The following is a 27,920-nucleotide window of genomic DNA, read 5'->3' as shown; positions in this document are numbered from 1 at the left end:
CCAGATACTTTTTGTATTGTCTGTAGAGATTGGTTTTCTCCATGTTGCCCAGGCTGAGAAAGAATTTTCTTTTCTTTTCTTTTCTTTTCTTTCTTTCTTTCTTTTTTTTTTTTTTTTTGAGACAGAGTCTCGCTGTGTTGCCCAGGCTGAAGTGCAGTGGTAAGGTCTCGGCTCACTGTGATCTCTGCCTCCCAGGTTCAAGCAATTCTCCTGCCTCAGCCTCTCAAGTAGCTGGGATTACAGGAATCTGCCACCATGCCCACCTAATTTTTTGTATTTTTAAGTAGAGACAGGGTTTCACCGTGTTGGCCAGGCTGGTCTCAAACTCTTGACCTCATAATCCACCCGCCTAGGCCTCCCAAAGTGCTGGGATTACAGGCATGAGCCACTGTGCCTGATCAAGAAAGAATATTCTTAAATCCATCATGTTACGAGCTTCTACCTTCCTCTAGAAAACTTTATTCCCCTACTTAAGGGGGTTGGTCTTCTCCTAAAACACAATTGCCCAGTCCCTGCTAGGACAGCCATGAGACATAGCTCATTACAGCGTCTCCCCAAAGACTGAGTTGTTCAATCTGGGACACCACTATGGACCTTCAGCCAAACAATACATACTCACGTCTCCAGAACAAGTGTAGTAAAAAATCCCTCTACAAATACAGAAGACAGAAACATTGACCTGAAGGAGTATTATCTGCAGAATTTGTCTGAGGTCACAATGAAGATAGCATTTTAAAATTATTGGCACAGAGACTTCAATTCCTTTTTCATATTGTTCTGTTTCCAGACCTTGTCCAGGCTTTTCCTCACGTAAACCAACCAACAAAGAAGCCCCTTACGGTATCTTTGAAAACATCAGTGCCATTCGCTTAATTGCCATTCTTAGCTTTTCTTTTCTTTAAACCAAATCTTATTCTAGTCAAGACTTCTTCCCCATCCTAGTCCTGTAAGAGAGCAAAGACAGACATAGGGTACGTATATCACCGAAGCTATCTGTTCCTTCTCTTCAGGATTGCCGTTTTTCTATTTTGCTGGGCATGGAGGAATACTTAGCTTCCCTACAAGTCTCTCTCTCCCATGGGTCCTCAGGTCTCATGCTCTTCCTGGGTTGCACCCTGTCCCCCATCAATGAGAATCCCTGGCTAATCTGGCAGCTCATTATTTATGCCTAAAGTTCCATAAACTTTACTAGTATAGCATTTTATTTAAAACATCTCTCTAAAACTGATCTTTCTCTATCCAAAGTCATTCAAGATCTGCCAAAATCATCTTTTATCTCTTGCATTTTAAATTCCTAATCTGCTAACTCCACATTGTCTAAGTCCCTTTATTAGTTCCCAGTTCCTTGTCAGAGTTTACTTCCCATCCTCAGCTGGCTGTGACTCTACCAATTTTTCTTTCTCTTTTCCTCCAACTCCTCTGTTTATACCATTTTTCTCCAGTATTCCTCTTCTCTTACCCTTTTTCTACTCTTCATCTACACTTTTTTTTTTTTTCCCAAAAACTCCTGACTTCTCTTTAGAGTAACTTCTGACTTCCCACCTAACAGACTAGTTCTCTGGGCTATGAAACTTCAGGAAAATTTCCCAGCAACCCCTAAGCACTCTGGAGCCAATAGTGGTGAAATCACTACTGCTGTCAGGAGACAGTTCTACAGAGACCAGGACTCCAAATACACATTCCTTAATTAATCAGAGCCTTGATTATTATGTTGCAAGAGCATAACATATACATTACTTCAGCTATCTTATGAATTAGAAATGTACTCCAGCTGCATTATTAGTTAAACTGCTTTTGTGAGCTAGCCCAAGAATCTAACCACCTTTTATAGCGTTATCTGTTTAGAAATGAGGCTTCCATTCTAAATAACCACAAATGAAGTTTTAGACTTGTTCACACTGGCACCTATAGACATTGTCGTAATTTCCCACCCACGTGCAAGCTTCATCTGAGAATGAAGCAAAAGCTTTTATGTTTCAAAGACCTGGTTAGCAACAGAAGAAATGCGTTGCTACATACTGGAGAAAGCCCACGTGCTGCTCATAATAACAATAAAACCTTTATATCCTGTGTATTTTTTACCTTTGTCAAGCATCTAATTGTCAAAGCTACTCATAAGACTTTTCAGAGCAAACAGCATGGATTTGGGCAAAGAGCAAACTATTAGAGACAGGGGTCTGCTCTTTATTAGACAAGTAATTGGCCAAGTCACTTAATCCTCTGAGCCTCAGTTTTCCAAACGGTAAGGCAATAGTAGTAATAACAATGCCACCACTATCTTCCCTATCACATTTCAAGATTTTTTCAGTAAGGCATTGACATTAAGACAAATGGGGGTGGGAGTGGGTGTGGAGCTGCAGGGACAGGCGGGGACTGGAGTAACAACAGAAATTCAGACAAGCAGGTGGGGCACAGCAACCAAGGCAATTGAGCAATGTCCAGATACAATGCAGGCAAACACCAGGTTAGAAGGCAGGAGTTACAGAATGGTTCACTCATGGTCAGAGCTGGGTGAACAAAACTGAGTGGGTGCCATCTGGAATCCTAGTACTTCATGGAAATCTATACCAAAGCCAGGCTCCATTCCCTGAGGAGAGAACCCAGCAATAAGAATTGCAGGAAATAGACTAGATACCCAGAATGAGAACTCAAGGGAAGCCCAGTTCTATAAAATGAGGTGGACATAGGACACCTGGAAACAAGTGGCAAACTGTAGAGCATCTAGTGATGGTTTAGAGCATCTAGTGAAGGATTCTGATGATCATCCTGAGACCACATGTCCCAGCAGCAAAACCTTGGACCATGACATTGAAGTTCACACATTACCAGGGCAAGATACAGGTTATAGGAATGTGCATTGATTCAGCAGAGGGTGGTTTGACGAAAAATAATTTAGAGCAGAATTAAGGTTGACTTATCAGTTAGCTCAGTTGGCTGGGTTCTGTGTGGGTGGTGGGGTGCTAACGCCCAGAGCGGATGACTCCATCTCACTGCCTTATGGCCACAGGCCTCTTCTTTTCTCCTGCCAGTTACCCTATAAATGCAGGATGCCAGAGCACCATGGGCATGAGGTGAATCTGACTAGAGCAGGTGCTCAGCAAGTGTCAGATGAATGCAGGGACATAGGACTGAATAAATGAATGCAGCAGCTTTTACTGCAAAGTTATGTCATAAGAATAACAGAATCACATCCTTTGTAATTAAGCCTGCAGACATCCTTAGTGCTCTGCTCTCTGCACTTTGGAAGACAGAATGCAGTCCTCTGAAAGCATTTTAAGAGCTGTGTAGGAAAAGACAAGCTTAGAAGAATTCAGTGAAAGATGAGAAGCCAACTGTCAACAACAAATTCGAAATTCCTATTTAAGGCCAGTAGCAACTAGTAAACAAAAAAATGTGTTAGAGGGAGTTAATCACTTCATTAATACTTTAATGCCTATTTGAAATTGACTGACTTATCAGTCTTGGCATATCTCCTTTGCAATGCATTTAAAGAGGAGCATAACATAGGATGGAATCCAAGGTGTCACATTCTCAGCTTACTGGTGATTATACAAGGAATGTGGACTAGACCAGTAAAGTCTGTCCTTGAGCCCTGCAGGATCCAAACCTGTGTGTGAAACTCAGTGAATCCCTGTGTCGGGAAGGCATGTGGACCTCTGCTGCCCCAGCACTCATCCCTAGCAAAGGGCCCTTCACATTTCCTAATTAGGTTATATTCAGTGTTCACAGGGCTGGTAATGGATGAGATACTGAAGTGTAATCACAACCGATATTATTCACGTCCCAGGAATGTGCAGCCGAGGCTGCTCTGCTAGCTCCAACAGAAAACAATGGTGTGGTTGACAAGTAGCCTTTTTACATTTCAGATTCTGATCCAGATTTAGTCCTTCTGTTTGGTCATGATTGCAGAATATATATCTAGAAAGAAGAAATAAGCATGCTGTAAATTCCATTTCTTGGGTGTTTGCGGCTCATTAAGTCCTATACAGACTGGCGTAGCCTGCCTGTTAGAATGTTCAGAAATGAGGCTAACTGGGGCAGTCTCTGTGTCTGGTTTGTGATGTCTGGTTGATTAGAGGCCCAAGTAACCACAGAAAAGGTAATTAACTTAATCAACAGGTGTTGTGCCAGGCATTGTCCTAAAATAAAAGATGAAGATAAGTGCCTATTCTAAAATGGTTTGTGATCAGGTGAAAACACCAGACAAAGCATGCTAGCAACTATCTCAAGTCAGATGCAACTCAGTACTATAATGGAGGAATAAACAAAGTATTAGTGACTGGCCAGAGCAGAGGATAATTAACTCTGACTAAGGAAAGGAGGGCTGACCAGGGGGAATCTTAAAGCATGAGTGAGAATATATGAAGGAAGGGGCTGGAGTGTACATCCCAAGAGATATGAAAAGGAACAGAGTCATGGACAAGGAAGGAAAATCACCCAGTGAAAATGACCCCAGAGCACTTCACAGATGAAGTGATGCTTCTATTGAGACTTGGAGGATATGGAGGTAGCAGATAGTCAGATGGAGAGCAGGGGAAGGGCATTCTAAAAAGAGGAGGCAGCACGGCACAGAGTGAGGTGAAAGAACATGACAGTGTGGGATGTCATGTGATATGGTTTGGCTGTCCCCACCCAAATCTTACCTTGTTGTTCCCATAATCCCCGTGTGTCATGTGAGGGACCCAGTGGGAGGTAATTGAATTGTGGGAGTGATTAACCTCATGCTGTTCTCGTGATAGTGAGTGAGTTCTCACGAGATCTGATGGCTTTATAAGGGGCTTTTCCCCCTTTTGCTTAGCACTTCTCCTTGCTGCCGCCATGTGAAGGATGTGTTCGCTTCCCCTTCCACCATAATTGTAAGGTTCCTAAGGCCTCCCCAGCCACGCTGAACTGTGAGTCAATTAAACCTCTTTCCTTTATAAATTACCTGGTCTCAGGTATGTCTTTATTAACAGTGTGAAAATGGAGTAAGACACTGGGGATGGTAGAAGATGAAGTTAGAGAGGTAGGCACAGCCAGGGCATGACAGGATATTTTTGTAGTCAGCTGAGTACTTTGTATTTTATCCTGACGGCTATAAGAAGCCACATGAGGTGGTCCAATCTATTTGACTTGGTGGCTAATGGGATCTGGGGAGGAGGTGTAAAGGAACCAGGTGAGATATGATGAGCGCCTCAACCAAAGATATAATTGACAAATAAATGGCCTCATGTGATCTCATAGGTTTCACTAGGCAGGAGAAAAAAATAGAATAATTCTCCTTCAGTAATATTATTATCCAGTGACTACTCGGTACCTTTTTTCATTATCTATGCAAATTGTATTGCCCCTATTCAATCATCAGGTCCTTGAAGGAATATCAGAGAGACCTGTGTCTAATTCATGTTTGTGTTGCCCACACTTTCTAGCACAGATCTTGCACATATCAATGATGCTGTAAATACATATTGAATAAACAGAAACACAGAATTTATGTGGGGGGGTGGGGCCAGAGTCAGTATTTAAATCAAGAGAAAGCCCTTCCACTCCCTCCTTTGCAGAGAGATTCCTCATTATGCCATACTGCACATCCATAAGACATTTACAGCCTTCCAGAAACCTTTAAAGGTTTCATAACATCCCTGCTGACCATCTTTTTGGAGATGGTGGGTACTAGAGTCTATATAATTTCTAGAAGATTCTAAAGTAGACTGCCAGACATTAGAAAATGATCTGAATTTATGAGTCAGTCACCCATAAGAGCTACATGCTTGTCAGTGGCAGGGCCAAAGTCAACAGGACCTTCTTGCCAAAGTTTCAAGTTACCCACTCACCTATTTATTGATATCTAAAGGTTCAGGGTCACCAGGATTCTCTAAAGTCATCTGTTTGCACACATGTTCCAAGACCAGCAGTATTTTGTATATGAAAGGTATCTTGCAATATACACTAGCTGAATGTAATGACTGTCTTTGCCATGAACTTGAGATCATGTTTTCATTTCAGTAATGCAAACCACAACAGTGCTATGATCAACCCTTATCATCAGTATAGAAGAAATTATCTAGTCCTAACCCATGTTCTTACTGGTTTAATCATTTATTTCCAGCTTTCTGCTCTTTGTTTATTATTTATGTAAGATGTTTTAGCTCTTTATGCTGAGTTAAAATGTAATCATTTTATTAATATTTTTTAAAGAGTTAAATTTCCAATCATAAATTATAGAATGATTAGTTAAAGACAGAAATCAACTTTCAGCAAAATAACTAAGGGCATATCCTCTTCCCAGCATTTTTTTTAAAAAAGAAGTGTTTTATTTTAAAATATTTCTAGACTTAACAGAAAAATTACAAAGATAATGCAGAGTTCCCATATATCCTATACCCATTCTCACTTATTAATATTTTACATTAATATTGTCCATTTGTGATAAGTAATGAACCAATATTAATATATGGTTTTTAATTAAAGTCTATTATTTATTAAGATTTCCTTAGTTTTTAGCTAATATTCTTTTTCTGTTCCAGGATCCCATCCAACATAACTCATTAAATTTAGTTGTCGTGTCTCTTTAGGCCCTTGTTTGCCATGACTGTTAAGACTTCCCTTGCTTTTTATGACCTTGACAGTTTTGAGGAGTACTCCTGTCATTTCTCCTCACGTATTTTGTAGAATGTCCCCTAATTGGCAGTTAGATGATGGCTTTCTCATGATTAGGCTGGAGTTACGGATTTATGAAATGAAGACCACAGAGGTAAAATGTCATTCTCATCATATATCAAGGCTGCATACTATCAACAAGATTTATGACTGCTGATATTGACCTTAGTCACCTGCCTGGGGTAGTGTTTGTTAGTTTTCTCCACTGTAAAGTTACTCCTCTCATCTTTTATTTGTATTTTATATTATTGTTATTATTTATTTGTTTATTTATCATTATTTTAGAGTCAGAGTCTTACTCTGTCACCTAGGCTAGAGGGCAGTGGTGTGATCATAGCTCACTGCAACCTTGAACTCCTGGGCTCAAGTGATCTTCCTACCTCGACTTCCACAAGTGCTAGAATTACAGCCCTTCTCCCCCACAGCACCTTCCCACATTTTTATAATATACTCTGGAAGGAAGTCACAATGCATAGCACACAATTAAGAAGCAGAGATTTATACTCCACTCTTTGATGGCAAAATATCTACAGAAATTATTTGAAGTTCTTCTACCCAGGAGATTTGTCTATTGTCCCCCATTGATTTATTTATTCAATCATTTATTTGTATCAGTATGGTCTCATGGATATTTATTTTGCACTTCCAATACTATTTTATTTTGTTACTCAAGCTGTTCCAGCCCTGGCCATGGAGAATACATCCAGTTGGCTCCTGTGTCCCTGTAACATAGCCCTGTCATTATTGGATTTGGTTGAGTACTTTCTTACTTTTAGGAGCTACAACATGCTCTAGGTTCTTCTTGTATATTTCCTGTTCCATCCTAGAGTCTATGTCTCCAAGGAGCTTGGTTCTTTTATTGGAGAATGGTATTAGGAACCAAGACTTAGACGTGCTCCTTGTTGCAGAGGTGTTACTGCTTCTAGGCTCAGCTGACAGAGAAATAACTTATATGTGTGTAAATTCACCCATGTCTATACACATATATCTATGAATCCTTCTCTTGGTAACCATCTGTATCTATATTAAGCTAAATATGAGTTGATACTCATGTCTCCAATCCCAGCCCAGTAGCACATAAATAATTCTAACTTTCTCCCCCTTGCTTGTTTCCTCCCCCTCCTACAATGAAGAACCTGGCTTCTGCCATCAGAAGGAATAAAAAGGATAGCACACGACACTGGGAACAAAAAAGAAAACAGAATACAAGATGATATACAGATAAAGGAGATCTGTAAATATTTAGATTCTCAGGGAAGTGGAAAGATGTGAGAAGTGTTACATTTATTTCATTCATTTATTTCGTTGTTCAATTCCAGTGTCCTGTATAGTACTTCCATAATTGTTAAGCCATCCCCACATAGAAATAACTTGATAAGTTTGAGTGCTTATATAGAGCTCTTTTTGCCTTTAATCTTACAGACTCAATCCATTTCCGAACTTACTTAGGTAAGCATTTTCTCTCACATCCCCTTCAGTAAGCTTATTTCATGCATTTCTAATACAGTTAGATTATATTGTCATGTTTTGCATTTCATCCTGGAATCCTCCAACCTTCTAAATATTTTTTAAATTTTGTGTAATTAAGTTTCTCTCTGTATGCTGTAAAGTTCTATGGGCTTTGACAAGTGCATAGTATCATGCATCTAGCATTATCACAATATCATAAAAAATAGTTTTACCACCCTTTAAAAAATCCCCAGTAGTTGACCTATTCAATTCCTTTCACCAAGAGTTTCTGGAAACCACTAGTCTATTTGCCATCTCCATAAGAGTTTTGCCTTTTCCAGGATATCACTTAAATGGAACTGTACATTATGTAACCTTTTAAGACTGGCTTTTTTCACTTAGCAACATGCATTTAAGATTCATCTACGTCTTCCTGTGGTTTGACAGCTCATTACATTGTACGGATGTGTCACAGTTTATTTAACCATTCACCTACTGAAGTTTACTTCTAGTTTTTGGTAGTTATAAATAAAACTGCTATAACATTCTCATGCTGATTTTTGTGTAGACATAAGTTCTCAACTCAGTTAAGCAAATACTTACGAACATGATTGCTGGGTCCTATCATGAGGCTATGTTTAACTCTAAGAAACTGCCAAACTATCTTCCAAAGTGGCTGTTACCATTTTAAATTCACACCAGCAGTGAATGAGACTCCTGTTGTTCCACAAAGTTCTGTTGATCCTTGCCAGCAAATGGTATTGTCAGTTATTTTTGGATTTTAGCCATTCTTATAGGTGTATAATAGTACTTCGTTGTTGTTTGACCGCTTTTAAAAATATTAAAAGTTTGTCAAGAGTGAGGAGTAAAACTTAAAAACTAAACAAGAAATCTGAGTCACCAGCATGAGCCATGGAGAACAGTATTGAGATAGCTCAGGCTATAGAAGAGGTGCTCCTCTTCTGGGTCCTATAAGAAGCGGAATGTAGAAACCACCACTTGTTTCCTCCACTTGACTTTAGCTCTTATGTTCTCCATTATCAAATAAGAGAGCAAACAAAGTTGTGGGAGCTATTAATGCTTTACAGAAAATAAATGAGAAAGAGAGGAGAGAAATGCAAAAAGTAACTTCTCAGAACACAGAAGAGATTATCCTTTCCAAACCAAAATGAAAAACATGCCCAAAAAGAGAAGAGAAGGCTGTCATCTAGATAGAGGAGATGATCCTAGAAACCCTGATGGCTCCTTTTTATTAATAGAAGAGTACCTGGGATTTGTTTTAATCAGGTATGGTAAGACGTGCAGAAAAGACAGTCATGAAGGAATAAGTTTTTGTACTTACAGATACCTAATAACAGGAGGCACAGCACCCTAGGTAGGGCCATATGGAGAAGGGTGAGTCAAGAGAAAGAAGGATTGAGGGGGGATCATGGACAAGAGCCTTTATTGAGAAGGGAAAGGCAGAGTAAGCAGGTTTTGGATTGGGTCGTTTGAATAATTTCAGCAGGATCTGGGGCATAGGGGCTGTCTCTGGTCATCTGGTATCCTGTCCTGGCCTAGGGTGATTAGGACAGCGGGATAGTGGGTCTGCACATAAGAGCCAGATAAAGGAGGTGGTAGAGGTGTGGGCTTTGGATTGGCTGGTTTGCATATGAAAGATAGGCTCCCAGGCAAATTGCTATCTCTAGGAATTTCATAACCCTGGGAGGGGCAGTTCCTTTCAATGTCAGCTAGACTCGAAGATGTTGAAGAATCAGACTAAAAAGACATACTTAATACACTTCTCACATAGTTTTTATTGTTGGGTCTATTTTTGCTGAAGCTGCCTGCGACTCTCCTCAGTCTCTTCCCCCTTGATCTCCCTGGTTCCTGAGATCTGAGCAGTGTAAGCTTCTCCAGATGCTTGAGGCAACATTGTCTTCTTGAAATTTTAGTAAGGTGTGTTTGCTTCTGGTACTGATGGCTCCTATACACCTGTTTTGCACTTCATGCTTTGCAATGCATGTCAAGTACACCTGTTGTCTGACCCTCTGTGACCACCCCCGGAGGTGGAGAATTCATTTTTTACTTTCATTGCTCTTTAACACTTCTCACATCTTTCCCCTTGCCTGAGAATCTAAATATTTACAGGCCTCCCTTATCTGTATATAATCTTGTATTTTGCTTCCTTTTTCATTCCCAGTGTCGTGTGCTATCCTTCCCTCTAGGCCACTCCTGATGCTTCATTCATCCAACACATTTTGTCACACACAGACTGGAACAGGAATTGTGCCAGGGCCCAGGGACAGAGACAAATATGGTATCCTTGTGCGGTGGGAAGAACAGATAAGAGCATATGTTTTGAGGCCTGATAATGTGTCAGTCACATCGGTAATAATTGTTTCAGTTTCACTTAATCTTCACATCACACTCAAGGTGGGTTCTGTGATAACCTCCCCGTACCACCACCATTCTTACAAATAAGAACTCAGGCTTAGTGAGCTTAAGTAATGACCCAAGGTCACAGGGCTAGCTGATGGAGAGCAGGGGTCTGAACCCAGGTGCCTGACACCAGAGCACTTGCTCTTCATCTGGATTTCATTAGCCTCCCACAGACGTAACTCAGAGCACTTTCCCATCCTAACCCTCGCAAGGATGAACCTCCTTTTTAATACAGAAACAAAATTATTTAGCAAAACAACCCGTCTACAGTAGGAGCCTCTGCTACTAACTAACTGGACAATCTTGAGAAAAATCACTAATTTCCTTTAGTCTCTGTTTCCTCTGCTGTAAAATGAGAAGGCAGGACTAGTTGACCTCTAAGATCTCATTAAGCACTGATATTCTTTTAATTGATCAGATACATCTGCGCCTCTATTTTAAATAACCATTTTGCTTTGAGGTTCAGGAATACGGGAGAAGGAAAGTCAAGGATGGCAAGGAGCTCACTTGGTGAAGAGAAACATCTTGAAATATTTTTAGCTGGTTTCTCTAACAAAATATGTCCTTTAGTGTTGCAAACTTACTGTACTAAAACCATTGTATACTGACATCAGGAATAAAACAGAAGAGAGCCAAGACATTTTAAAGACTGGCATTCATTGACTTGAAAACATGCAAAATACAAACATCTCCTGTTACCAAGCCACCACCTCCAAGGCTGACCGAACTCACAAGGGCGATCCTAGGGGTCATTCCATCCCAGCACCCTCATGGACTCCCCTCTGCCGGCCTCCCCAAGGCCAACAACAGCCTGGTGAAATAGCCCTGAACTACCAGCCGACCTGGGCTCCATCTTGAACAAAGGCATGTGTTCCAGCCTCTGAACATTCCTCATGCCCTTCTTACTGCTGCATCACTATCCTTCTTGTCTTCACAATTTTATTCATTTCCTAGGGCTGCCCTAACAAAATATCACTATTTGCTATGAGTCTGCAATTAGGAAAAAGAAAGAAAAAATGAAATAATCACTAGGTATTTCGCTAGGTTGCTTGAACAGCAGCAATTTCTTTCCTCATAGTTCTGGAGGCTGGAAGTCCAAGATCAAAATGCCAGCAGCACTGGCTTCTCCTGGGTCTTCTCTCCTTGGCTTGCAGACAACCATCTTCTCGCTGTGCCCCTCACACATACCGCTGGATTCTGTGTGTGTGTGTGCAAGTCTCCTCTTCTTGTAAGGACACCAGTCACATTGGATCAGGGTCCGCCTATATGACCTCATTTAACCTTAAGCCCCTTTAAAGGCTGTATCTCCAAATACAGTCCTTTTAAGGTACTGGTGGTTAGGACGTCAATGTATGAATTTGCTGGGGGAGACACAATTCAGCCCATGCAGTGTTGGAATTCTACCCATCCTAATCCTCCTCAGATGCATTTCCCTTCAGGAAGCATGAAACTCAGCCAGCTGGAATCTCTCCTTCCTTGAGACCCCATTTCTCCACTCCACCACTTAACAAAGGCCCAAAGGAGTGTAAGTTCCTTGAATGACAGAACAATGCCTTGTTTTATAAGTAGTGTCTTATATTATTATGCCTCCCAATGGCATATAGTTTAATACCCCATTCAGAGTAGGAACTTTACAAATGTGCAATAAATGAACAAATAAAACACTGTGGTACCTCCATACAATGAAATATTATTCAGTGCTAAAAAGAGATGAGTTATCAAACCATGAAAAGATATGGAGGAATCTTAAGTGCATATTGTTAAGTAAAAGAAGCCAATTTGAAAAGGCTACATACTGTATGATTCCAACTATATGACATACTGGAAAAGTCGAAACTATGGAGACAGTAAAAAAAATGAGTGATTGCCAGGACCACTGGGGTGGAACTGGGGAAGGAAAGGAGGAATGAATAAGTGGAGCACAGATGATTTTTGGGGCAACAGAACTGTTCTGATACTAAATGGTAGATACATATCATTTTACATTTGACAATTCATAGAAAGCATAACATAACAAATGAAACCTAATGGAAATGATGGACTTTGGGGGATAACGATGTGTTAATGTGGATTCTTCAGTTGTAACAAAAATACCACCCTGTTGTGGGATTTTATAGTGGGGAAGGTGTGCATATGTGGGGGTGGTGGGAAGATTATGGAAACTCTGTTCTTTCTGCTTAATTTTGCTGTGACTCTAAAACTGCTCTAAAAAAATAAAGTTTACTTAAAAAGAAACCCCTCAAAAATACAGTTTTTAATTGAATTGAATTTTCTGCACAGCCCTCATATTTTTACAAATATGAGTATGGCTTCCATCTTTGGGTTTTCCATAAGCCCCGCTTTCCTTTATAGCAAGCTAGGTCATTGACAAGGAATAATAAATCAATTAAAAAAGAGAATGGTATCTAAGACTTCATCATTCCTCCATCATAATCCTAACATTTGGAGATTTCAGGACAGCATGAACCTCAAAGTATGCAGCCTCCCTCCCAAGCAACATGTGAAGCTTGTTAACTCTACTCCAAGATGGTATAAAACTTTGATTAGCCTGAATGCTACACTAAACGACTAGGGTTCTAGTTTATTGGTCTATGGCTCTGGAGTTCATGCCTGCCAAGCCAGCCCTCTTTGGAAGCAAGCTCAGCATTCCATCCTTGGGGATGGCACTATTCATCCAACATTGCAGTGCCCAGGGTGTGTGCTTCTGGGATCCATTGCTAAAGAAGAAATATTAGCCTCCACTATGAGTACTGCTGCTGACAAAAGACAAATATCCAGAGGACCCAGGGCTTTAGGCTGAGAAACGGATGGCAGGAAGCCACCTATAGTGGACAGAGAGAAGAAAGAGGAGGATTGAGGAAGAGGAGGCCACAGGAGGCTGGAAATGAGCTTCAGATCCTTCACCACTTTACCTGAAATCCACATAGGCTGTGAAACTCACCAGTCAAGTCCTGAATCCTCACTGACACCCTCTATGGAGGCCATTACCTGAGTCATAAAGATCTGTACCACAAACAGGTGCACTCAGACCACATGCCCCAGCCCTATACAATGGAAAGCCCAATAATCACCCCATGTTAGTCAGGTCATCCTGGTTACTCTAACCAGAAGTATTCTATTTACTGATCATCTCTCTGTAGTTTCAGCTGTTTCTTGGAGTCTTATTTGTTTAAACTAGTTCAACAAAAACACCATAAACTGGGTGGCTTAAAGAACAAATATTTATCTCTCACAGTTCTGGAGGCTAGGAAGTCCCAGATCAAGGCCAAGATTGGTGTCAGATGAGGGTCTGCTTCCTGGTTCATAGGTAACCCTTGTTGCTATGACCTCACCTGGCAGAAACAGCAAGGGAACTTTCTAGGGTCTCTTTTATAAGGGCACCAATCCTGTTCATAAGAGCTCCAACCTAATCACCTACTGAAGGCCTCTCCTCCTAATACCATCACCTCAGGGGTTAGAATTTCAACATATGAACTTTAGGGAGATATAAATATTCAGCATAAGCGAGCCAATGAGAATCAAGAAGGAGTGTCAAGAACCCCCTTGACGAGAGAATGGGAGTAGGGGGACTAAGAGCGAAGGACTCCTCACTCGCTATAGCTCAACCAGAGCAGCTGCACATTCACCTGTAATAAGCATTGAGGTCTTGCTTACAATTCCATTCAAAAGGGAGAAAACTTCAAAACCACCAGTGTATAGTGAAATATCAGCATTAGTGGGCCACATATCCCAGATAATCCCAATTGCAATACATATTGTCCCACTGTCAGATAACATATCAGAATATGTATCCCTATTTGGCATTTGGAAAACAGAGAATTGATCATGTTTATTATATATTATCTGGTCTTATAGTGAGTGGGTGCTTGTTTTATCATCTGTACAAGTTTAACCTGCTTAGGTGTAGGAAGCATATTTCATCTTTGTGCCTTTTAGAGTACCTGTCACAATGCCTTACACTCTGGTGTTCAATAAATATAAGTTGAATGACAACAAGAGTGTTAGGTCATATTCACTAGCAAACAGATCCATGCAGCAGATTCTAAGGGCTACAATATAATAGAATGAACATGCAAAATTCTACCTTTGTTTTCTAGGCAAACCCATAATTAGAAACAATTTAAAGATAAGACTTCACAAAGCAAAAAGGAAGTCCTAGACCACTCTTAGGCACAAAGATTTTAATACAGTGACACAGAGGAGATGACTACCTTGGAAGAAGCAGCTCAGCATTCAATGCTCACTTGTGTCAGTCTAACAGCATTTCCAGACTAAGGGGCAAAGCACAGGATGACCAAGTATTGACTCTTGTATGGGTGCATGTCCTGATGCTCAGACAAGTGACCTGATTACAGTCAGGGGCATCTAGATGTCTCTGGAGTGTTCAGATGGAGGCTTTTGACAACATACTTTCCACATCTAGTCCACAGGGTTGAAAAATAAGAGGAATATAGGTCAGTCCAAGGAGAGTGCCAGCACTGTTGGCCCAATTCCTTGGCACGAAGTAGACACCCAATAAGTATGTGTTAAATGTGCAAAATGGTTCCCCTCCTCTCTGGTTCCAACCTGTTCAGTCAGCAGCCAGGGAACTCCAAGTACTGTCAAGGCCCCGCATCTATCTATCTGCTATCTTTGTTGAAGAAGGCATCACAACCATTGTTTCTACAGAGTTGACAACCAGTTGAACATTTCTGAAAATCAGGCATGGCCAACAAGGGGCCTTCAGAGCATCCACAGTACTAGGTTGAAGAGGCATGCTCAAGAGCCCAGCACATCAGAGACATGAGCCACAGGGAAGGATGCTGGCCCCAAGTGTAAGCCACCTTGGGGCCCTAAAAGGAGGAAGAGACAATTGTCTGATGCAACTTGCAAATATCCCTACGGGTTATTGTTTGGGAATAAATGCAAGAACAATCCTGGGTGTCCTCTACTGCACATTTCCTGGTTCTCTTTATGGGAGTCCAAATGAAGTGATCTGTAATTAACCCTCAGAAGATGATCTGTTCTTTGTGCACACTGGTAGGTGTAGGTGTGTGTGTTGGGGGTGGTATATGAGTATGTGTTCTTCTATCCATGTGCGTGAATGCATGCAGGGAAGCAGAAGTGAGAGGGGGCGTATCATTGCAGACCTTTTTTTTTTTTTTGAGATGAAGGCTCCCTCTGTCACCAGGGGTGGAGTGTAGCTGCATGATCTTGGCTCACTGGAACCTCCGCCTTCTGGGTTCAAGCAATTCTCTGCCTCAGCCTCCTGAGTAGCTGGGATTATAGGCATCTGCCACTGCACCTGGCTAACTCTTTTGTAGTTTTAGTGGAGACGGGGTTGCCCCATTTTGGCCAGCCTGGTCTTGAACTCCTGACCTCGTGATCTACCTGCCTCCGCCTCCAAAAGTTCTGGGATTACAGGCATGAGCCACCGCACCTGGCCAACCTCTCTCTTTTTTATTGTTTCTCACTAACCCAGAGCATTAACGGAAATAATCATTTTTTCTTGCTCATCCTGTAATCACTATCAAAGCTGTATAATGTTCAATTTTTGTCAGGTGCCAGAAGGGATGAACAAAGAAATTTTGACATTACAACAGACTGGATTTACTACCAGGTATACAAATGAAGACGGCTTGGAGAAAGAATTAGTGGGGATTCGCATCCAGATAAAGCAAGTTATCACTATCTGCATAACCTTGAATGAATCCCAGGCCTTTCTCAAGCTCATTCATTAAAGCTTTGTTTAATTCAACAAATATTTATCACATGCCAGGCGCCTGACCTAAGCACTGGGGCTTCATTCATTTATTCATTCAACAAATAGTTATTAAATCCCTACTATGTGCCAAGCACTGATCAGGGGGTTGGGATACAGCCATGAATAAAATAGGCAATATTTCTACCCCTCATGGAGTTTATATTCTAGTGGTATGGGGAGCGGGGAGGCAATAAACAAAAAAATAGACAATCAACATGTGAGGTGTTAAGTGCTATGAAGAAGAATAAAGCGGGTACTGGGATAAAGAAGGCCATGGGTGATACTTTATCTAGGATGTCTTGGAAGGCAGTCCTCTAGGAGCTCAGATTTAAGTAGACACGGGAAGAAAGCTAAGGAGGGAGACATACAGGTATGTGGGGAAAGAGCACATAACAAAGAGTACAATAGGCATGACTCAAGCAATTATACCTCAGTAAAGCTGGGAAAAAAGGAATGACTCATTCTATACAAAAGCCTTCTACGTTGCCTCAAATCCCTTCTGGAAAGAAGAAATGTGTAAATCAACCATAAATGCCTTACCTACCCAGCAAGAACAAAATGACCTAAAATGAAGATGAAATGAAAAAGTGTTTTTGGAAGTATAGAAGGCTATATAAATATACAGTAATGCTCTTTATGAGTCACTGGTTTGCACTAACAGGATCAAGTATGCATGTATATTTGAAGGTGTTATGCAAAAATTAAATTGGTGCAGGCCCAAGTTCAAGAGCTAATACAAATGCCAAAAACGTATTTGGTGGTTATGGTGAGTGACTGTGTAACCTGCTTAGAACTGTATCCTAGGCCCGTAGTCCCCATGCAAACATAGCCTCTTGTAGTATATCTCATAGTATACCATTTCCTGCTGCATTTGATTAGGCAAAGCTGAAATCTCCCAACCAAGATGTGACCTAAATTTCTTTCTTTACAAGGAAATCACTGGTTAGAAAATTCCTTAGGTTGGCAATTAGTCAATCAAGTTCATTAGCACAGGTTGACATATTTCCAGGACTGGTGAAATTTTAATTGGGTAGCAAGGAGGGGAATACTCAAGTTCTAAGGAAATTCTCATTCAAAATGTTCTAACCTTCCAGCTTCTCCTACATTTTCCTTAAATCTAACTTAGGGCGATAATCGAGACCATACACACATGAATTCAGTCTGGATGTGGCATTTTGGAGGAAAACCCCAGCTGAGTACACACGAGTGTGTTTCAGCTTTGCCAGAAGAAAAATAGTTATGCATTATACATGGACTATACAGACATTTTTTGTAAGCCTTACTTTAAAATGTTTGAATTTTCAACCTTAAAATGTTCCATGTGTTTAGTATTTCTTGTTTCATTAGACTAAAAGAGAAGTGGTTGAAAATTCAGTCTCAGCAAACATGTGGTATATTCCAAGAATGTTTCATATATTATGATTTCTGTAGCTATAGAGTTTGTAAACACGGCTTTTACACTCATTACTGGTGGTAGTTAAAAGATCATTTATTCAATAAACATTTATTGAGTACCTACTGTATGCCAGGCCCTATTCTAGGTACAGGAGATACAGCAGCAAATAAAGTTCGTACATTTAAGGAAACAGGCCATAAATGAATTTATAAATAAATATAATGGCAAGTAGTGAAGCAATTGTTCTTCCTGTTGTATTTAGGGAAAGGGAATGTGGGAGGGACTGCTATTTTAGAAAGAAAGCCTCTCCCTTGAAGTCTTATTTGAACAAAGATCTTAATGAGCCTTCTGCTGATTTGCGGAAGAACTGCCCCACGCAGACAGAGTGGGCCAGGCTCTGTTGTCGGGAGTGCCTGGAACAGCCTGAAGGCCAGTGTGACTGGAGCAGGGTGAGAGGTGAGCAAAATAGTAGGAAATGAGATCTTACGTGAAACCCCCACGTCATAGGGTTCTTGCACACCCAAAGTGGAATGACTACTGAGTCCACAGTCTGGCTTCATTTTCTGGATGTTCAAGTGACGATAAGGAATTGCAGGGAAAGCCTGCTATCAAACAATCTCCTCATTAAGTTTCACATGAACACATACAAAAATGGACATTCTCTCTTTTCCCTCTCAGGACCATTTACCTTTGCATTTCAACAGCTTGAAATACTCTTCTTTACTCCTCTTCCTATCAAATTCCTCCAAGTTTAATTTAAGCTCTGCCCCCTGTGAGAATCTTCTCTTAACTCCTCCAGCTGACGCTGAGTCAATGTTCTTTGTGACTAGGGGGTCTTAACCTAGGACTTCCCTGGCATCGATAGATTATTTATAGGAACGCTGAAACTGCATATGAAAAATTTAGTATCATTCAATATGTTTTTCCAAGGTTGTTCATAAATCCCATGAGATTTTCAAATGAGTTTGTAGCTTTAAAAGGTGGAGAACCACCAAGCATTCACGGAAGGTGCTTCTCAAACATTAAATCTGCATGCAAACTATCCACATTTCATTACACTGAAGATTCCAATTCGGTAGCCCTGGAGTGAGGCTTGGTGCTGCTGGTCCTGGGACCGTACATGGTAGCAAAAGACTAGAATGTGGTCAGCATTATTTGCTTGTGTACACTGGCAAGGTGCTCTCTGCACTTAGGTAGATCACAGGTTTCTGGACAGCAAGGGCACCGCCACTACTACTTGGCTTCTCCCAAGTAGGGACTAATAGAAAAACAGTCCACTGTTGGGCCTCACAGGTGTTCTACAGATAGCAGTCTCAACTAGGCTTCTAAGGTTACCACCAAATGTTTAAGGCTAAACTTTTCCAAAATTCACAGCAGAATCTCAAAACCCCTATAATCTTTCTGAAGCGAAGTTTTTCCTCTCTTCCAGTAGTAGAGTCCCATAACATATTGAAACCTAAATCCATCAACTCTACAAGCTATTATAGTTAGCACGGGAAATGCACTCATTTAGAATAATAATTCACTCTATGAGGGCATCATTTGCTCACTAAAAATGTTCAATACAAAGAAATAAGATAAGGCACAGGGTGTGGTGGCTCATGCCTGTAATCCCAGCACTTTCGGAGGCTGAGGCAGAAGGATCACTTAAGGCCAGGAGTTTGAGACCCTGGAGAAAAAAAAAAAAAAAAAAAAGGAAAAGAAAGGAAGGGGAGGGGAGGGGAACAGAGGGGAGGCAGGGGTGGAAGGGGAGGGGAGGGGAACAGAGGGGAGGCAGGGGAGGAAGGGGAGGGGAGGGGAGGGTGAAGAGGGGAGGGGAATAGCGGGGAGGGGAGGCATCAAAGGAACCAAGATAAATCAAACCACCAGGCCCTTGAATGAGCAGGTCCTGGATAACTGTTCCGAGTCCAGCAGTGAAGTCTCATTTAAACACAGCAGAGGGAGAGAAAGCCTCTAAAAGGCAAGGGATAATGTAGAAAAGTAAAAATAGGTTTTAGAACAAAACTGCCACTTCAGACAACCTGCCACTCTACATTTGCACACACTGTAAAAGAACTTATTTGGCCATGTAGAAATAAAGTACTTTTAACAGCAGCTAACAATAGATCACATAAAAAAAATTACATACAAGACATGTGTGTCAGGAATGTCTTTATGTGTTCAAATGGAATTTTTCATGTGGTATTTTATACATATATATACACACATATTATTTGGACTTATAAAATACCATATGTAATGAAAACTATGCATAAATATTTATAAAATACCTTTTTCTAAGTAGGCCAGGAACATTTAATATTTTTCAATAAATTAATATATAAAATATATACATTAGTGCCAAATGGAACATATATTTTGAAATATGAAACCCAAGTAAAATGCTCAGGAATCTGGAGTAGAATCCAGGTATCTGCCAAAGGAAACTTTGGACGAGTTGTCTTTTGAAGAAGGGAAACAATGCTGGGTCTCTTATCTTCATGGACTGTTTTGCTTGTCAAACTTCTAACATCACTTCAGCCGAGTTTCGTATTTGACTTCCAACCTCATGGCCATTTGACCTGCCAACTATTATTTTTCTTTGAGGCTTTTAACACCCCACCCAAGTATTTTGCTTTCCAGATTGTGTCCGTTTCCTTTTCACTTCACCTTAAAGTCAGCCTGGGTTTACAACATCGGCTTAAGGTGCACCCTCTAGGGTTTCAGACAGACCTAGAGGACCACGGTGATGACTGAAGCTAGATAATCTCTCGGCAAAGCCAAGGTGCCCGGAAGGTTCTCCGCGTTGTGCCAGGATTTCCATCCAACCTGAGAGTCTCAGGGCAGAGACCAGGCCCCGAGCATCCGACTCCCCGGGGTCCCAGCCCCCTCCCCAGGCTAATCGTGCGGGCTGGGACCTCCCAGCCGGAAAAAAACCGCCCTTTCCTGTCGCCTACTCCTTCCCCAGGCCGATGACTCGCGGAGGAGGAAGAGACGGAGGCCGATTAAGAAAATTAGCATTCATTAACCCGGTTCACGCTCGTGCCCCGGCGGAGGGGAGGGGTGCGCCAGGCGGCGGCGCCGGCTGTGGCCGGCTGACCGGCGGGCGCAGGTGCCACCACGGGCGGAATTTTACGCTCCCGGGCCGGCAGCTGCGCCACTTGCGCCTCGTCGCGCGTCTGGGGCAGCCGCCACCAGCTTGCTTCAGCTTTAGGCAAATCCTTTTGAAAGACCCTGAGGGAGAGGAAACGCCTCCCTCTGGACAGGAGAACCTGTAGCGTCTGCTGTTCGTCGCTGGTCCAGTTGCTCAGCCCCGAGCTCCGGCATCTCCAGGGCGCGAAGTCCACTCTCCGGGTTTTGGCTGCAGCTCCAAGGGGAGCGAGCTGGAAACTGACAGAACGCGACCCTCCCCCTCCGCGCCCACCAGAACACGGGCTGCGAGGGACCTGGGGAGCTGCGGCCTGACCGGGGAGGCGCGCTCAGGTGGCCTCGCTTCCCTGCCGGTCACCGCCTGCCACGCCGGAACTTAGCACAGCTAGGTCGGCCTGTTGGGATCGGGAGAGGTGGGCGCACGAGGTTTAGTGCGGTAGTCCGGGGTGCGGGCGGAGTCCTATTGTCCCCGTGCACCCGGGCGGCAGCACCTCCGGGTCCCTCTTTAAAACGAGCGTCCGGCGACCTTTCTTTGTGCTTAGGGAGTCGAAAGCGGCATCTTCTCCGAGGGAAGTCGCCTACTCGGGGGTAGCGCTGGAGAGGTAACAATGGGCGCCCGTTGTCCTCCGAGGGTCCAACGGTGACACCCCCTGCGCGCGCGCCCGGCTGCCGGTTGGCCCCGGGCCAGGGCACAGGTACAGCGGCCTGGAGGGTCGGCCCTGGGGCCCGCGCCCTCCGCCCCGCCCCAGTCCGTCCCCGCGCCGCCGGCCCCGCCCCGCGCCGCCCCGCCCCGCCCTCCGCAGGTTCAGTCCTCGCGTCCGGCCGCCCAGCTCTCAGTTGCGCGCACCTTCTCTCGCGGCCGAGGGGCCGCAGCGCGGGGTTAGCCCGGAGACCCGGCCACCGGCCTGGGGCGCCTTCAAGCTGTCTCGGAGCGGGTCATGCGGTGAGAAGGCACCGCGCCGGCCGACTTGGCTGGATCTGCGCACGCCGGCCGGGGCTGCGTGCGCCCGCGGGAGGCCCGGGGCAGCGGCTGGGATTCTCAGCGGCGGCCGGTGAGTCGGAGCAATCCAGGGTTCCTTCCTCTCTACCTGTCTGTGAGTCTGTCCCGCCCGCGCCGTGGCCGCTTCCGGCGTGCGCTGTTGTTAGGCTGGGAAACCAGCAGGGAGCCGGGATACCGAGGGCATCGCTTTCACATCTGGTGTCCAACGGACCGAAGGGGACATAAAGCAAGCCAGGAGTGGGGCGGGCGGCATGACCGGGACTCAGAGCTCCACCATTTGTGCCCACCACTTTTCAGGGTGGGGCTGCGCGGCCACATTGCACCCTCCGAGCTATTGACAGAGCCATTCTGGGCGCGTATAGCATTTTTCCATCTGAGAACAAGCCGCACTTGGCTACCGCGCCCCTCGCGTCGTGGATTGGTACCAGGGCCGCACATGGGTGCATCGCACAGCTCTGCCGTGGGCTCGCCTGCCCGGTGCCCTCCTCTTAATGGAGGACATTGTTAGTGGGGCGCCAACCTGGAAATCTGGTTATTGACTTTTTTGTTTTTTGACGGTGAACAGCTGAAACGTTTACAAGGTTTTTTGTTTTTAGTTTTCCTCCCTTTCTCCTTGAAACTAAGTGGCTTGACACAGACAAGTATCAGACATGTGAGGACGAGTGGATCTGGCCAATCGTTTTTTCGTTATGAATTATTATACTCTATCCCCCTCCGACTTTGGGAGGCATGTGTTTCATCTTATAAATAGAAAGTAGCATATTTTTTGGCAGGATCTCCTTTATACTGTGCAGTCTAGGAGAGGTCAGTTTAAAAATAAATATGCACTTGAATGTTACATTACCGAGAGCCAGGCTGTGGCTGGGACAAGCTGCGTGGACAGCAGCTTCAAAGCCGGGAGCGCAGCTGTGTTGAAAGGAGTAAAAGCCCCAGAGTGCAGCCCAGGCTGACAGTCAAGTAATTACATTTTGTTTAAAAAAAAAAAAAAAGTGAGCGAATTAAAATGAGGAATGTCAGGAGGGTATTGCAACATGAATCTTTCCAGCCCTGGCGTCTTTGGAGGAGTGGGCTGCTGGTGTGTGCTGAGGGTATAGGGGGACTCTAGGGAGGTAACTGATGAATACGTTAGGGAGACAAAGATTCCGTCCCCATCTCCCAGATCTTAGTTCTCACAATATCCAAGAGTTTCTGGGAGTACTCCCGTTTAAAAAGAACAAAAATCAGGAGAGCAGCAGATGTCTGTATTTTAATAGCAAAGCCAGTCTTAGGGACTTCCTCTTAACATCACAGGGAGAAAAAAGACTCGCCAGAAACCAGGGATGATGCCCCAAAGGTATCCCTAAGAGAATTTAAACGACTCCTGTAGTGTTCTAACTTACACAAGAGCTTTCATCTTAAAACCAGGAAAAATGTACCTTCTCTTCTTTTCTGGACAGTTCCAGAAGTCTATTCTTTCATACCCCCTGCAATTTGTGTGAGTTCTTGTTGGTAGTTAATAAGCTACACAGGTAGGTGTGTGATGCATACCCTTTTCAGAATAGATTTAGACACTCAGAAATAAGTTGGAGTAGTTGTGAATTATTTAGCATTTTCATGTATCATGAAATACATGATAAAGGCCGTTTATATAGTCAAGGAATGGTGGAAAGTTCTTCATAAAGTCTCCCAAATAATGTGGGTTTCCCAGTGGGCCTCATCCATTGAATAAGACAGCAGCAGCCTCTGGGTTCACAGATAAGAACTTTAGAGGAGAAATTTGGAAGCATTTCTGGTTCCATGGCAGTTTCTGTTTTCCATTGGTATCATCTGCTAGAGATTGACATGATGAAGTCTATGATTAGAACGTGGTGCTGAGGCTGTGGCAGCAGCTACAGGCTTGAAATAAGATGAGCTCCTCTTTCCCTCAATCTGAGCAGTGAAATTGTTTCGCATATCTCTATGGAACAAGTAAAAGCAGCTAGAGTAATACGTGTTGCACACTTTTTGCTTGTTATTGTACATTTAAGTGTGGTGCAAGATGAGTAATACAAAGCCGTAACAATGACTGCAGAAGGGCTCACGTGAGTTCATTTGCCCTGTCTGCGCTCCAGCCTTTCCTTTAATGTGGTGTTTTGTTTTATGTCCAACATGCTCACGAAAGCTATGCTTTTTTACATATAAAGTTCCTGGTATTCAACAGTGTTGGGGATAAAATTGCTTTAACCTGTATCACCCAAAGTTTTTTTTTTTTTTAACCAGGCCATAGATTTTTCACAAATTCTTTGCCCATTAACTGTAACATTTATCCAGTGGGTGAAATATAATTCATAACCTAAAAACCTCCAAGAAGACTGCTCTGATTGTATTATTATTATTAAGATTCTTGCTTTCAGTCTGATTTTATCTAGGCCTCATTTCAGTATCTCCGTATCCAGTCTCATTTCTTACTAACCAGAATCCTGTGAACCTGTTTTTCTTTTTATTGATTGAATGAGCAATCTATTTTTAAATGCAGTATGTTTGCTAGAGAACAAGGATAGCCATTTGAAAGTACGGGATTCAGCCAGCCACAAAATCTTGTGTGCCTCACCAAGCCACAGAAGACCAAGAATTTTCCTAATATATTGCGTTGTTCATTACTTTGGATGTTAAAAGCACTTCCTAAGTGGAGCCTGTCCTATGTGTCAAGCACTCTTCTCAGCCTTTTGATTATCTTATTTGTTTCTAGCAATCATCTTATGAAAGAACCGTTCGTATCCCCATTTTGCTGGTGTAGAGACTGAGGACAGACCGGTTGTATAACTTACCCAAAGTTGTAACAATAAGAAAAACCTAAACATTCATGTGCAGTTTAACAGCACAATATGTGCAGGCATGAGTGGCTAATCCTAGGTGAAAGTCAGCAGCTCTTTGGGTTAAGGGGATGGGAAAAAACCACAACTTTGAACTTCTGAAGCCTCCGAGTCAGGCTGCCTGGGCACATGTCCTAGTTTTGGCGCTTAACACCTTGTGACTTTGGGCAAGTTACCTCGCCTTTATCTCAGTTTATCCTTTGTAAAATGGGGATAATATTATTTCCCTGAGGATTAAAGGAGTCAAAAAAGATTATGTACTCAGAACAGTAGAACAGTGCCTGGCCCAGAGTAGCCACAATAAAAGGTTGAGGTTTCAATGTTGCTTTTGTTTTTTTCCTAGGTACTTAATACTGGTTCTGTCATGTAATATTCATCACTATTCTTTGAGAGAGACAGTACAGTGGTCCCCTCTTATCCGTGGTTTTTCTTTCCGGGGTTTCAGTTACCCATAGTCAACCATGGTCTGAAACTAGGTGAATACGGGACATTTTAAGAGAGAGAAAGAGACCATATCCATATAATTTTTATTACATTGTTATAATTGTTCCATTGTTAATCTCTTACTGTGTCTACTTTACAAATTAAACTTTATCACAGGTATGTATGTATGAAAAAAAAAACATAGCATATATGGGGTTCAGTACTGTCCAAGGTTCAGACACCCACTGGGGGTCTTAGAACATATCCTTTGAGGATAAGGCAGACTATTATATTGCTCTTCTTTTCCAGATGAGAACACAGGCTCAGAAAGGTTTAGTAATGTGGCCATGGTCACACAGCTAAATAGCAGAAGCAGGGTTTGAACTCAGGTCTTTTTGACCTTATGCTAAATACCATACCCCCACCAACAGGGAGGAGGGGCAGAGAAGTTGTTAAATCTGATTTTTGTTATGACTTTCGGCCTCTGGCAAGGAAATAATTTCGTATCACCCTGTATCTCACAGTTGAAGATGACAGCAATTGCCAGCCTTGGGGAACAATATGTAAATTATTTTATTATTAAAGATGATTCAATCCCACATATATGGCACGAAAGTGGATCTAGCATGAACACTGCTAGGGTTAACATAAGCAGTTTATGCCATAAACGAAGAGATTTACTAGGTGAAAATGTGGGACTCTATGGTGAGAAAGCAAGCCAAGACACAGCCAGGGACAAGGACTTCCTGGGGCTGGGGATGAAGTGAAGCTCTAGCGTAGACCATGTGCTTGCTTCAGAATTCTGGAGAGCCAGGGGTTGCAGAGTCCAGTAACCACTTCTGGACAATCCCTTCCTTGAAGGCAGGAACCACACTACCTTGACCTTCAGTCCCGGCACTCAGTGGGCGTTTTAGTCCATGTTTGTTGATGTTGCTGCAAGAACTCAGCCGAAGAGGAGCTACAGGTAAGGTGAACAGAAAGGCACTGGGCTCTGTCCATGGCACAAGTCAAGCCCTGTTACAGCTCGGCATATGCCGTGGGGCCCTGCTAGATAAGAAACACAGAACAAGGAAACCTTTGAAACCTAGAGGGGTGCCCCGGAAAACCCAGAGGGCCTGCCTTGGCCTCCACTGCTTTGATGCTCTGGGTGTGTGATTAGCTGTGGGGATCAGCTCCAGAGACTTCTCAGACTGCAACAGGGTTCTGGAAAGGACAGCCCGAAGTAACTCAGGTAGCCTCAAAGCCAAGGGTTACAGCCTTGGAGCTGTCCAATTCCATTTGAAATCTTCTCCTGTCCCCACCCCTTAAAGGCTACAAAACAAAACAATACCCCACAAACCAGAATAAGTAGCCATGTAGTTCTAAAGCAATAGTCAGGTACATTTCTTTCCTTAAAAAAAGCTTTCATTGGCCTCAATATACTTCAGTGCCAAGTTTCATCAGAGTCACATGATGATGGACTGAATTTGACAATACCTCTGGTAGAAAAGCAGTTTTCAAATTTTAACCCTACAGTTTTATAATACAAAGCATGATATTAATATTTAAAAGATTACTATTTCTAAATAGCCAAGTAAACTGTGTGAAAGCTGATGAGTTCCAAATGAGTCCTTACTACTTGCCTAAGTCATGAATTAAAAGAATTCTAGAATCCCAAATTTAAAACTTTTTTAAAAGGATTTTCAGTGGATTGGGTTTTATTTCCATATTGGATAAAATTATTAGCCGCCTAGCCTTCGGCCCTTTGTTAAGCCATGTTGCAGAGGTCACACACCTGCAATTAGATAACAGGGTACCGCCTAAAGTGTACCTCGAGCCATGAATGGCATAGAAGTATTCTGTGGGACCCCAGTTTGATGAAGGTCCCTTTCTGCAGGACTTTTCAGAATATTTAAAAAGCCAGTGTATACAGTGGATCTCCACAGGGAGGTAGTGTGCCGGAGTTTCTCAAATAGTTTTGCCCACTGAGCAGCTGCAGGACTAGCCTGGCAGGAAACACACTCTGGGAAACGCAGGGCAGAAGCTACATAACCGCAGTATGCCCTACAGAGCCGAAACAACCCAGGGACATTTTAGTTAGAGAACCACAGGCGTTACAGAAAGAGAGCCATGAGGATGTACCAGGAGATCCTGGTGAACACTGATAAAACTAATGGAGAATTAAGTGAGGGCAATCAAAAGGGGTGTCTGTGTGTGGTGTGTGTATAGGAATGGAGATTTAAAAAAATACAGATTCTGGTCTTAGCTCTGACCCAAATTGTATAACCTTGACCTCTTGGGGTTTTCTTGTTCTCATCCCTAAAACATGGCATTTGGCAGGAGATGATCTCAGATAATCTCTGACTCTAGAATCAGTGAGCCAGGATCAGTGGCACCTATTAGCATAGCTGTCTTACTACTAATAATGTAAGACTCTGGATTGAAAAGCAGACCCGTGCAGATCTCTGGCAGAGCAGCCTGAGCAAGCGTGGAAGGCAGGGAACTTCAAAGTCAGGCCTCTATTTAGACAGCTTCCACATATGGGAATCCGTCATGTTCTGGTGACAACCTGAAGGTCCTATTTGTAGACACGTCATGCCAATGATAGATCGTTGTCATGAGTTTAGTTGAAAAAGAACTTTTCTGTCCAAATACATCATCATCATTTAGGCTACATATATTTTTTAAAATAAGCAGAGGCATTTTTGGTGAAATGTGGCTTTGCCATTCAGAATGTGTTTGATTTCTCAACCTTTGTATTTATTTTTTTAAACTTTTGTTTTGCCAAGGGTCAGTTCAGACTTAAAACATTGATTTTAACACAGTGGGAGATGAGGCTCTAAGCCTTTGGCCGACTGGCTGGTTAGTCACAAAACAAATCCTTCCCCTTCTTTGGGCAGGCTCCATCCC

At 42.8% G+C, this 27,920-nt stretch overlaps 1 protein-coding gene across 2 annotated transcripts in view; it reads left to right on the top strand.

Annotated features, from left to right (window-relative positions):
* Window positions 1–20,499: 20,499 nt before the first annotated feature.
* Window positions 20,500–27,920, top strand: part of CDC42EP3 (CDC42 effector protein 3) — a 30,397-nt gene continuing 22,976 nt past the window's right edge. The window contains exon 1 of one of the 2 annotated variants that reach the window (XM_023216326.3): window positions 20,500–21,166. The gene's annotated coding sequence lies outside the window, so the exon portion shown is untranslated. Of the gene's footprint in view, window positions 21,830–27,920 lie in introns of both variants that reach the window. The other variant, XM_023216325.3, reaches the window with a different exon arrangement.

This window comes from Piliocolobus tephrosceles, chromosome 15 (assembly GCF_002776525.5).
Source record: "Piliocolobus tephrosceles isolate RC106 chromosome 15, ASM277652v3, whole genome shotgun sequence".
Taxonomy (NCBI): Eukaryota; Metazoa; Chordata; class Mammalia; order Primates; family Cercopithecidae; genus Piliocolobus; species Piliocolobus tephrosceles.
The sequence above is the reverse complement of the archived record's forward strand: the minus strand, read 5'-3'. Positions and strand labels throughout refer to the sequence as shown.